The sequence below is a fragment of the Barbus barbus genome (genome assembly GCF_936440315.1).
Source record: "Barbus barbus genome assembly, chromosome: 1".
Classification (NCBI taxonomy): domain Eukaryota; kingdom Metazoa; phylum Chordata; class Actinopteri; order Cypriniformes; family Cyprinidae; genus Barbus; species Barbus barbus.
In genome coordinates, this window is record NC_136729.1 from 34393373 (window position 1) to 34406457 (window position 13085).

Sequence of the window (13085 nt, forward strand, 5' to 3'; positions counted from 1 at the left end):
TAGAGTACATAGTACATCAGAATACATTGTATTCAAAGTACACATTTTCATTTGATTAGTTCTTGCTTTCCCTGGGAATCAAACCAATTACCTTGGTGTTGCTGGCACCATGCTCTAATATTTGAGTTACAGGAAAGGTCAAAACTTTATGCTAAAGACATTTTGAAGACACAAAGTTTATGATTCAAACTGTGCAATGTATAGAAACCTAAAAGCCAGAAGCACTTTTGTATTAAACATGTATTTTGAAAAAACTAATTGACTTGGCTAAGATGCTATATGGCTGCCACCTCTGCCAGCTGTGATTTTTTAAGAATAACCTACAATTTTGTGTTTTCTGAGATGAGGGGCTTCGGAAAATGGTTCTATAAATGGAAAGCGAGTCATGTTGCAGATGTGCAGTCTGTCTGAAAAGCTGCTTGCAGCACATCCTGCGTTTTTTCCACAAAGGTCCCATTCAATTTAAATGGGTCATGATGACACGAGAAATCAAATTTTCCTTGATCTTTTACGAGAGGTCTCTGTATCATTAAAATATTATATATGTTTTATAGCCTAAATCCTTCCCCTTAGCTTTTAGGTAACCAAGATACAAAAATGGCTCATTTGGATGTTGTGGGATCTGTGGCATCACACGAGCAAACCCTGTTGAAAAAACCAGCATATTCTGGTTAGGTATGTTTTGAAGCATGGCTGCTGGTTTGAGCTGGTTTAAGCTGGTTTTTAGCTGGTCATGAGCTGGTTTAAGCTGGCCCTGAGCAGAAGCTAGTTGCTTAGGACCAGCACATGACTAGCTTAAACCAGCTCAGTTTACACAAGCCTAGGCTACTGTGTCCTTAACTCCAAAGTTGGTTTGAGTTCTGCAATGAAAAACGGGACATCAATGGTTTGCATTAAATATGAACATGTAAACATACTGTTATGGAAGCAGGCGGACACGGAGGTAAGTGATAACAATGTGCCTTTATTTACAGTGAATGTGCTGGAGATCGTGCTGAGAGGTGAGTAGGTGAACTTGAGGTTGGATGCCCGGGGATCTAACGACTGAACTGATAATGTCCTTTGCTTCACAGGTATGACTGGACGAGACTTGAGAGGATAGCCGGAGCCAGACGAGATGAGTCCCCAACAGTGGCGAGACTGCAGACAGGGGAGACAGACGGAACGGAGAACAACAGGTTAGACAAACAGGTAAGTTGAAGGTAGGTATACTCATCGGCTTCTGGAGACGTAGGAGAGGAGTCCACATTGAAACAAAGAGATCGGACGCTGGGGTGAATCTGGTGAGTGTCTTTATAGTGCTCCTGATGATGACAGTGATGAGGTGCAGGTGTGAGTGGTTCAGAACGCAGGTGAGGCTGATCGTGGAAGTTGAGTGGGGGGAGAGCCTGGCCGTGCTGTTACACATACTGTTGTTGCATCAAAAAAAAAAAAAAAAAGGAGACAGGCAGGAGACAACGGAAACATTTATTTTCTAAAAAATAACTCACATCAATCTCAAAAGAATGAAGTTATCTTATGTCTCTGGCTTTCAACATCTACAAAAACAAACATTATTTTAGTCTTAGTAAAAAAACAAAAAAGATAATGATGGAATTATGAAGTTTTCTTGCCTTAAACCGTCTTTCCCTCTCTTCTGAAGCTGAGAAAATCGCCTTCTCACAAGCAGGCTGCTGTGTCGTTAACTCCCGGCGCAGAAATTAAGACACAAACTCAACAAGTCTGAAATATTACATGCAAAACATTAATTTTAACAATTATCACTTCATCAGCCTCAAAATAATTAAGCTAGTCTTTATTACATAACGCCGTTTCCTTTAGGAAACTACATTCAGTTTAACCGCGAAAAATAAGATAACGAATTAACATGTAAATGTGTTAATAACCGTCTATTAACACCTCAAAAAGTGTATGTAAATATGACATAAGACACTCACGGACGTTATATTAAAAGTACCTCTTCCGTTCAGTGGAGGCCGTTAAGACGAAAAGACACGTATTTTTCAATATAAGCTCTTTTCGGGCTATTTGGACACAAACAATGAATTATGACTTTACATTTTTAATCTTTACTTACCAGAACGTCTTTCACTTGCTTCTCGCTTCTTTCAGGTGGAGAAAATGGCGGCTTCTCACTGCAATAGAACTGCAGTATTACTGCAATATATAATACAACTGAAGTACAATTCAATACTACCGAAGTGCAATACTAATAAAACGCTGTACAGTAACACTAAAATGCAACCAGAATATTCAGAATAACAAATTTTATTTGCACACATCTGCAATATAATTAGTTAAGGTAAAAACAACAGTGAATGTCTCAAAACAGCAATGCAAGAATATTCCTTATACATTCCTTTTTGGAACACAAACAAGGATATTTTTAAAGAAATCAGAGAGCTTTCTGACCCTGCACAGACAGCAATGCAATTTACACATTCAACTTCCAGATCCAGAATGGTAGGAAAGACATCATTAAAGTAATTCATGTGACTCCAGTAACTCAATTTGATGAAGCGACACGAGTGTTTGTGTCCAAAAAAAAATTAATAATAATTTACCACTTATTTACAAAAATATTGATCTATAATGTGCATTCACGAGAGCATCACAAAGCATGAGTGTTGTGTTCATGCCACAGAAGACAAAATTAAGGTTAAACCACTGGAGTCACATGGATTACTTTCACAGTGTCTTACTGTTCTGGAACTTAAATGAGTAAGTTGCGTTGCTGTCTATAGAGGAGTCAGAAACTTCTCGGATTTCATCAAAAATATCTTAATTTGTGTTTTGAAGATGAACAAAGGTCTTATGGGTTTGGACCGACATGAGGGTGAGTAATTAATGACAGAATTTTCATTTTTGGGAGAACTATCCCTTTAATGTTTGTGAAGTACAGTTTGACTGGAAGGGTAAACCTAAGTTCATTTTCATTAGTTTGTTTGGTTACAGGTCATTAGATCTAGCGTTCTGACTGTATGTGTCAGCTACAGTAAAAACAGCGCATCGATTTAAAATGGTGATTGAACTGATTGTAATTTTCTGCATTCATTGTTTTAATGCACACCTTCCAGTCAAAATCCTGAAAAAACTGTTGAGATCTGATGTTAAGCATTGAGAATAACTGCTGATATAACTAGAAATTCATTACCTTTCCACTCCCTCAGCTCTCTCTCTGTTTCCATACTGAATCGGCACTAATATTGTAAATCTTTTTTTCACTCCTTGATTTCATTTAACTCCTCAATCTCTTCATGTCTGAAGATCTCTTCCATGGCTGAGGAGACACTTGATTTCTCCAGCACTCCCACGGGTCTTAGTTCCTGAAATACAATAGCAGTTATTATGCATTCTAAACTATAAAGATAATACTTTATAAAAGATAAAATAAATAAAGTAGATTACTACTCACCCTTATTTGAGTGCTTTTTTCACCACAGCCATCATCTTCTGTTGAATTATATTTTTGGTCTTCTTTTTTAGTTGTTACTGAAAATAGCAATCACACACTAAAGAATGCCCATTTCCACACATTAATGTCACACTACTGAATATACAGTAAATGCTGGTGTACAGTGCTGTGAAAATTATTTTTTTCTATTTTTGAGTATCAGTACTAAATTGCCCTATATTCCTAAACAAATTAACATAAAACAAAGGCAATACAGTTATCATTAATAAACTGTATTTTGTGTTTATTCAGGTTGCCTGTTTCATTTGTTTTGAAGATCTGAACCAATTTAAGTCAAGTCACCATTATTTATATAGTGCTTTATACAATACAGATTGTTTCAAAGCTGCTTTACAGTGATAAAAAGTCAAACAATGATGCAAACAGAATTCACTTCTGCTGTGAAGCAGCTCTAAACAGTAAAAAGTGTCATTGTTCAGTTGAAATCAGTGTAGACTCAGTTCATTTCAATAACTGTATAAAAATCATCAAATATAATAATTTCAACGCAGTTGTGCAGAAAACAGTGGTGTCATCATCTAGCCCAGTTCAGTCCTCATCCAGTAGTGTCACTGGTGTCAGATCAATAATATTGCTGAATATTATGTGTCCCCAAATAAGCAAGCCAAAAGTCAACAGTGGCAAGGAACCCAAACTCCATCAGATGACCAAATGGAGAAAAAACCCTTGGGATAAATTATGTTTAGTTTAGGGATCAGTTCTCCTCTGGCCAACAAATGAACATGGTGTGATTGTGATTCAGGCTGCATCACAATTTAGTGTGAAATATACAGGAGGCCTACAAGTAGCTGGAGTTATTAAAGGATTAGTTCACTTTTAAAAAAACTTTTGCTGATAATTTACTCACCCCCATGTCATCCAAGATGTCCATGTCTTTCTTTCTTCAGTCGAAAAGAAATTAAGGTTTTTGATGAAAACATTTCTCCATAAAATGGACTTCATTGGGACCCAAACGGTTCAAGGTCAAAATGACAGTTTCAGTGCAGCTTCAAAGGGCTTTAAACGATACCAGACGATGAATAAGGGTCTTATCTAGCGAAACGATCGGTCATTTCAAAAATAAATAAAAAAGTTTAAGTTTTATAAGCACAAATGCTCGCCTTGCTCTGTACTGTGATGCGCGTTCATGACGTCACGTAATACGCAATGACGTTGAAAAGGTCAAGGTTGACTTAGGCGGAAGTACCGAGTCAGTAGGCTTTTTAATATTAAAACACCCAGGATACGCACAAATGGGCATTTTAAACGATAAACTGACACAAAGACATTTGAATATGTGTATATGGTCCTCCTTCCGCACATTTGTAAACACTGACTCGGTACTTCCGCCTAAGTCAACCGTGACCTTTTCAACGTCATTGCGTATTACGTGACGTCGCGAACGCGCATCACAGAACAGAGCAGGGCGAGCATTTGTGCTTATGAAACTTAAACTTTTTTATTTATTTTTGAAATGACCGATCGCAGAAGACCCCACCGGGTACCACTCATCTCCACTACAAATAGGAAAAAGAGGCTACAATTTGCACGAGCTCACCAAAATTGGACGGTTGAAGACTGGAAAAATGTTGCCTGGTCTGATGAGTCTCGATTTCTGTTGAGACATTCAGATGGTAGAGTCAGAATTTGGCGTAAACAGAATGAGAACATGGATCCATCATGCCTTGTTACCACTGTGCAGGCTGGTGGTGGTGGTGTAATGGTGTGGGGGATGTTTTCTTGGCACACTTTAGGCCCCTTAGTGCCAATTGGGCATCATTTAAATGCCACGGCCTACCTGAGCATTGTTTCTGACCTTGTCCATCCCTTTATGACCACCATGTACCCATCTTCTGATGGCTACTTCCAGCAGGATAATGCACCATGTCACAAAGCTCGAATCATTTCAAATTGGTTTCTTGAACATGACAATGAGTTCACTGTACTAAAATGGCCCCCACAGTCACCAGATCTCAACCCAATAGAGCATCTTTGGGATGTGGTGGAACGGGAGCTTCGTGCCCTGGATGTGCATCCCACAAATCTCCATCAACTGCAAGATGCTATCCTATCAATATGGGCCAACATTTCTAAAGAATGCTTTCAGCACCTTGTTGAATCAATGCCACATAGAATTAAGGCAGTTCTGAAGGCGAAAGGGGGTCAAACACAGTATTAGTATGGTGTTCCTAATAATAGTGTGTAAAGATTCTTATAAAAATTGGCACTGTAGTTTGCTATTTCCTTTGGATCTTTAACAATTTTGCCATCAACACAAAGTTGTTCAATTGTTAAGAGGGTAAAATTACGCTTTTCTAGCTTAAAAAAAAAATGCAGAATTGAGTTCTCCCTCTTCGAGACATTTTTCCTGGATCTTATACAAGCACCCCTAGCCTTTGAAAAGTACAATTCATCCAATTTCATTTGCAAATCTGCAATTTCAGATTTTTCTTCTAGAGACATGCAATCTAAATGATTAGACTGAGATAATTTCATGATTAGGTTGTCTTCAAGAACCCTTAATTTTTTGGCTAAAAGTGTTCCAACTTTTCTTAAATAAACACCTGTCTCAAACAAAGCTCCCAATTGGTACCAAAATAATTTTGAATTGTGGCTGCTTTCCAATAGCTAGCAATTAATTGTTTAATTTTATCCTTTACATCTGGTAATTCTAACAGTGAACTGTTAAGTTTCCACAAAGAAGCTCTGCATTGGCCTGTTACATAATCTGCCATTAAAGGGGTATTAATAAAGATAGTTTTGTGGTCGGTCAACGGGGTACATTGAATGCAGACATTCAGATCAAAATTTGACATACATTTTGATATGAGCCAATAATCGATACGAGATTGTCTTGAACCACTTTTATTGGCCCAAGTAAACTCTAAATTGTTAGTGAATCTCTCTCTCCAAATGTCCACCAATTCAAACTTATCTATTAGGTCTAATAGTGCAGGACTAGAACAAGCGGTCCTTTTTGGAGGATATCTGTCCAACAAATTATTAAATGACACATTAAAGTCTCCTCCTAGAATGAAAAATGCATTAGGAAATTTATTAGACCAATATGTAAGCTTCTCATCTAATTTGTAAAAAAAAACAAATCATTATCCAAAGAATTATTGCACCCATTTCCGAGAATTACAGTTTGTTGGTTAAGTGAAATTACTAATAAATGAAAATGACCTAAGCTATCCGATTCTGACCCTAATATATCCCCACCAAATTTGTTTCTCAAAATGCTTACACCAGCGTGTGTGCCATGTGAACTCCAAATATCGTTACCCCACTGAGATTTCCACCATTTGTAATCATCAATTGTTGAATGACATTCCTGAAGAAAACAGAAATCTGATTTGTGTTTTTTAGCAAACAAAAAAAGAGCTTTTCGTTTGACACGATCCCTGAGGCCCCTGGGCTTCTCGCACTGGTGTCATCCCATAGCTGTGTCTCATTTAGAAGGATGCGTCCTCCGTAGGTCTCATTCGAAGGGTGCATACATCATCGAGGCTGTCTCATTTCAGAAAAGCAAGTAGGACACTCCGAATGTGACCTTCTTTCACAGGAATTCGGAGGATGCATCAGGTGTATCCTTCGCTGCTACAGATAACCCACAATTATTTGCGTCACCGTAAACAACCGTTGTTAATTAGAAAAATGCTGCTGTCATGAGAAATCGAGTCCCCCCTCGAAATCGGGTCCGCTTAGGACCCCAAGCGATCCCATTGGCTCAAATTACTTTTAATAGATACTCTCTTTAGTGCCTGAATACAATTCCTACAAAATCATGTAATAAATGCCGTTTAAACTATACGTTATAATAATAATTAATGTCTGTATTCTTTAGTTTATATACTAGCATAGCATACAGATACCTGATTAGCTGCATAGCTTATTTTATACAGGAATTTGTACTTATCCTACGTGTTCACATTTTTTTATTATTATTATGTTATAAATTAAGTGTTAAATGTCAATTGTTTTATTTTATGAATAAAACTAATTAACGATTTTCTTTTTTTTTTCACTTAATATGATATTATTACTTTTATTGGTTAATTAGCAGTTAATTAAGTGTAAGAAATTACGTTTAATTTGTTTCATTGTGCACTAATTTGTTCTATTATGCACTATATAGTAAGCCATCCCAGACAGCAACAGTGTTGGCCCAGATTAAAATCCATGCGGGCCAGATGTGCTTGCTGTCTGGGATACGTTTCTACATTAATATCTTTATGTGTTTATTTAGGCAATGGGATCACTCGGGGTCCGGAGCGGACCAAACGGGATATATCGCCCTCTGAAGGGCACTGCGGAGTGAATAAAATCATGGCCGCCATATTGAAGTGTCGTTCCAAACCAAAGTGCTCAAAATTAGTCACTTCAAAGGGCCCTTCGATGTGATTTCCTGCATTCTGGTGCATTTTAGGCCACCCATGTGCCTTGCTTATACCAATAAAATAACTCAAACCAGTCAATACCAATGGTCTAAAAAGACAATATTATTTGAACTGCCATGTAGAAATCAACAGTTTCACAGGTAATGATAATGAACAAGTTGCATGTTTATTATGCTCCGTGTCCAGATAGAAAAAACTCCCACGACTACATTAATGCTACTCGACGTCGCCGGCGCTGCCATACTGCACTCGCACTCCTCTGAGGTAAATGTCCCGCGCAGCAGGTGCACTGCTCTAATCTTGGTACTATGGGCGATATTTTCAGAGCCCCCAAACCATAAAATTCGACGATGATGATTGGCAAAATATAAACTTTTTTGCGTAGCAACAGGGGAACCATTGGCTTAAATTCCAGCACTGTAGGGCTGAGCGAACTGGCGCCCAGGGAAGACAGCCTATTGGCTACTACTACACCAACATGAAGTGAATGCAAATATCATTCTGGAGAGTTCTAAACACATTCTAAAGTAAAACCATCAATAGCATGTCATTAACACAGATCATTTTTCAAAATGAGAGATTATTAAAAACTTCTTATTAAATAAAAAAATAAATAAAAATAAAAAACTGGCAGGGAGGTTGGCGCCCCAGCGCCCTCTATGGGCGAGCCGCTGCTGGGATGAACCCTTCCGAATGGAACGCAGGGCAATTTTCAACCCAAAATTGGGTTAATACAACCCAACGTCCTTACCCAGCGGTCTCAACCCAGTATTTGGGTTGAAAAAAATGACCCAGTGTTTTTAAGAGTGTATAATAAAAATACATATCTGATATGACTTATTATTATTATTATTTAGTCATTTAGCAGACACTTTTATCCAAAGCGACTTACAAATGAGGACGAGAAGCAATCAATTGTAGTATTAAAAAAACTAAAAACAGATCCAAAACTAAAAGCTAAGACTTTATAAATACTACCTATACACATTTTAAAATTAAAGAAATTAAATAAAAATGACAAATGCATACAACAAAACTTAACATTTAAATGAAAAAAAAAAAAAAAAAACTAAAAATAAAGCTAAAAACAATTCAAAATATTAAAGAACAAAAGGTATAAGAGTTTAATAATGATTCTAACATAACACTAAGCCAAACATAAAAAACAACAACTATATATATGTATATATACAGTGGGTACGGAAAGTATTCAGACCCCCATAAATTTTTCACTCTTTGTTATATTGCAGCCATTTGCTAAAATCATTTAAGTTCATTTTTTTCCTCATTAATGTACACACAGCACCCCATATTGACAGAAAAACACAGAATTGTTGACATTTTTGCAGATTTATTAAAAAAGAAAAACTGAAATATCACATGGTCCTAAGTATTCAGACCCTTTGCTGTGACACTCATATATTTAACTCAGGAGCTGTCCATTTCTTCGGATCGTCCTTGAGATGGTTCTACACCTTCATTTGAGTCCAGCTGTGTTTGATTATACTGACTGGACTTGATTAGGAAAGCCACACACCTGAAAGCCGAGTTTAAAACTCTTGTCCTGCTTTCTCCACTCTCTCTTGCCGCGCTCTCTTGTCACTCTCTCTCTCCTGCCGCGCTCTCTTGTCGCTCTTTCTTTTTCGTAAAAATGCTCTCATAGTTACTCTCTCTCTTCTCTTTTGCCACCGCGTGCTGCTCTTTGAGCGTGCTCTGGCCCACGTGCCATAATGAGACGGAAAACCACTTAGTCTCGTCACATCCTTTTATTTTTATTCTTTTACTTTAGTTTCTTTTCTTTCCGTGGAGTTTCGTGTTCTAATGTAAGTTTGCTACAAAGTCCAGCTCCGACTGCACTCGCTTCAAACTTCGACCAAACTTCGTGTCACTCACATTCTTGTAACTCTTCCGTCTCAGCCACATACCTTCCTGAATGGCTCATTATGAGGGCCTTTGTCTTCTCAGGTGTTAATCACAGCATTAATGATAGTTCACGCCCTCTTGCATAGACCCTTTCTACTCAAAGTGTCTTGCAAAATTTAAATCAAGGTATTGTTTTCTGTGAGCGAGTAAATATGTAAAGATGATTTTCACATCATTTTGAAGCAAAAACTCTATTTTAGTTTTTCACTAACCACGCATAAACGTTGTTTTTTCAAAAACACAATCATGTACATAAAAGCTGTTAACATATTATTGTAGCCCAGTTTGTGCTGTTTACAGTGTTATATGTCTATAATCAACTGAAAAAAGCACAAATGTCAGGGCATGTCAAAACTTCTCCAGGCCCCAAAACACCCTTAGACCCCAGAGGGTTAAAAGGCTGGCTGTTTGGTGCAGTCTTAACCACCTGGAGCTCAACATACTGAAAACAGTGGAGATGACCATGGACTTCTGGAGGAACCCCCCTGCACTCCCCCCACTCACCATCATGAACAGCACTGTGACTGCAGTGGAGTCATTCAGGTTCCTGGGCACCACTGGAACCTGGACCTAAAGTGGGACATTCACATTGAATCCATTGTTAAAAAGGCTCAGCAGAGGTTGTACTTCCTTCGCAGGAGCTGCTGAAACTGTTCTACTCCGCCATCATTGAATCCATCCTCTGCACTTCATTAACTGTCTGGTTCAGCTCAGCCACAATGACCTCAGAAGACTATGTTGGATAGTCTGGACTGCTGAGTGAATCATTGGTACAATGCTCCCCACTCTCCAAAAACTGTACTTATCCAGAGTGAGCAAAAGGGCTGACAAAATCACTCTGGACCCCTCACATCCAGCACACTCCCTCTTTAAACTGTTACCGTATGGTCGACGCTACAGAGCTCTGAGCACCAGAACGACCAGACACAGGAACAGTTTCTTCCCTCAGGCAATCCATCTCATGAACACTTGACAATAATTGTGGAACACACAACACGATTTATACACTTATTTATCTAACAAACATACTTATTCTGCATTTCAAATTTGCACATAATATACTGTACATACAAAACTGTCTATTGTAATATACCTGTACATACAATTGTCAATTTGTATATTGTTATTCCTTATTTACTTGTTCTATTTTTATTCTTTTATTATCTCTGTCCTGTCCTGTTGCTATCATTCTGTTGCACTTTGGAAGCTTCCTGTCACGAAAACAAATTCCTCGTATGTGCAAACATACCTGGCAATAAAGCTCATTCTGATTCTGATTAAGTTCTAGTTTAAAACTGCTGGTCTGAAAATGTGACATTTGAGCCTGCAGCTCTGTATTATTCTCTACACCATACGTGAGTGTCACACCGCATCAAAAGCAAACAAAACCCATTATGATCAATACACTGGATGCAGTATCTAACGTATTTCATGCACTAGAGCTACTCCTGACCACAGGACAAATGGGAGAGTAAACACACACTGATTTTGATGAGTACAGTTTAAGCAGCATCTTTCATCTGCACAAACCTCAGATGGACTGTAAACTGATCCTTTCAGACAGAGGGCCAGGATAAGTGTTAAAAATATTATTTTTTGCAAATATATGACTTTTTTTTGGCCAGAAAATAATAAAGAACATAGGTATTAAAATAATAATAATTAAAAATCTATGTCATAACCCCTTAAACATTATTTTCCTCAAATGTGTAACACATTTTCAGATTTCTCTTCCCATACTTTTAAAACATGCTAATAAAACCACAAACATACAGTATATAACATTTCAAGTAATAAATGTTATATTGTGCTTAAGTACTGGATTTAGGCCAAACCACATGTGAGTGACCATGGTATAAATCAGAATTGAATCTTTCAAGAGTTCAGATAAATAGAGACATTGGGTCGACAGATGACTGGCTCTGTTTAGATTAACATATTAGCAGGCTGTTGTGGCGAAGTGCTATGCCAACACACCCAAGTGGTTCAACTCAGAATGGATCTTGCTTCTACAAGCTGGGTAAATAAAGACTTGGGATAAAAACAATAAATTAATTAAACAAAGATGTGTTACACTGGGTGTGTTCTGTAATAATAATAATAATCATCTATGCAGCTAATCGCTAATTACAGTTCCTTAAATGTAGCCATTGGTTTCACACAAAATTCACTTCTAAACATGTTGGTTTGAGACCTTTTCTATAAGGGAGAATCACCTTTAAGCCACTACAACGTACTGTGGTAGTACCACTGTATCAGGAAGTAATGCTACAGTTTATATGTACCATATCACATGGTATTTGTATAAGGTAGGCTACTTCAAAAAGTATCATGGTATTACTGTGATATATCATGGTAAAATCCCAATACTTTTTAGTAAGTAAAATAGTAGCTGATTGTAAAATTTTAAACATTTTATACAAACACACTCATCAATGTTTGACAGTAATTCACATTTCAGATGGTTTCATTCAAGTTCATCAGCTGTGAAGTCTACAATTTCCTGCTTTGGTCTCTAAACCAGACCACATCAATAAAAACAAACTAATGGAGCGTCCCAAAAAAGCCACAAGCCGTTAGATTTGCTCATGTGTGTAAGAATGTCAATTCAATGAGACGTGCTCTTGCAGAAACACAAACACAGACTTGACACTGATGTGCACACTGTTGTCCAGGGCTGTCGGCAGAGACCTCACGTGAGTGTGTGGAATGCAGACACACATTCTCTCAGCCAATCACAAGTATAGGGACTCAAAGAATGGCACATAGGAAGAGCAACAGAGCAACAAGTGCTGAAAAAGAGAGGGGCAACTGAAATATATTTATCCCTGTGTTCAAAATAACAGCATATATTTAAAACCATTTGATCAATTCAATGCATCCTTATTCCTGCCTGAATAAATGTATTTCTGTCATGGGATTGGCATGGTAATGTACATGACAATGTTAATGTATTTGGTCTTGGCGGAATAGATCTGCTACGCTGCTGCTGTGGCTTCTTTATTTCAAATGGGCTCTTATAGTTTGGCTGCATTGCATCAGGTCACATGCATTCAGCGTAGACACAGTTAAGAATTCCCACCTGGACCTGCTTACACCATGTCCAACATGTCCCAAAAGCATGAAATGACAATAACACCTGTTTTGAGTGTACTGAATCTGATGCACGGCACAGCCATCTTTAAATGGGGGAAATCATCTCTGAATCAGCCATCTCAGTTATTAACCGAGTTTCCATAGTTTAATGCAGTTTATAGTCTGATATTCAAGGTGTCTAAGACTGTTCAACATGGGTTAATGTATCATAT

General features: G+C 37.8%; 1 long non-coding RNA gene across 1 annotated transcript; it reads right to left on the minus strand.

Moving 5' to 3' along the window:
• Positions 1–945: 945 nt before the first annotated feature.
• LOC306867811 lies at positions 946–4788 on the minus strand. Its single transcript, XR_013784060.1, has 6 exons — positions 4323–4788; positions 3416–3492; positions 3155–3326; positions 2078–2135; positions 1614–1722; positions 946–1409 (listed from the first exon to the last, which is right to left on the minus strand). It is a non-coding gene; the product is annotated as an uncharacterized lncRNA (long non-coding RNA).
• Positions 4789–13085: the final 8297 nt, after the last annotated feature.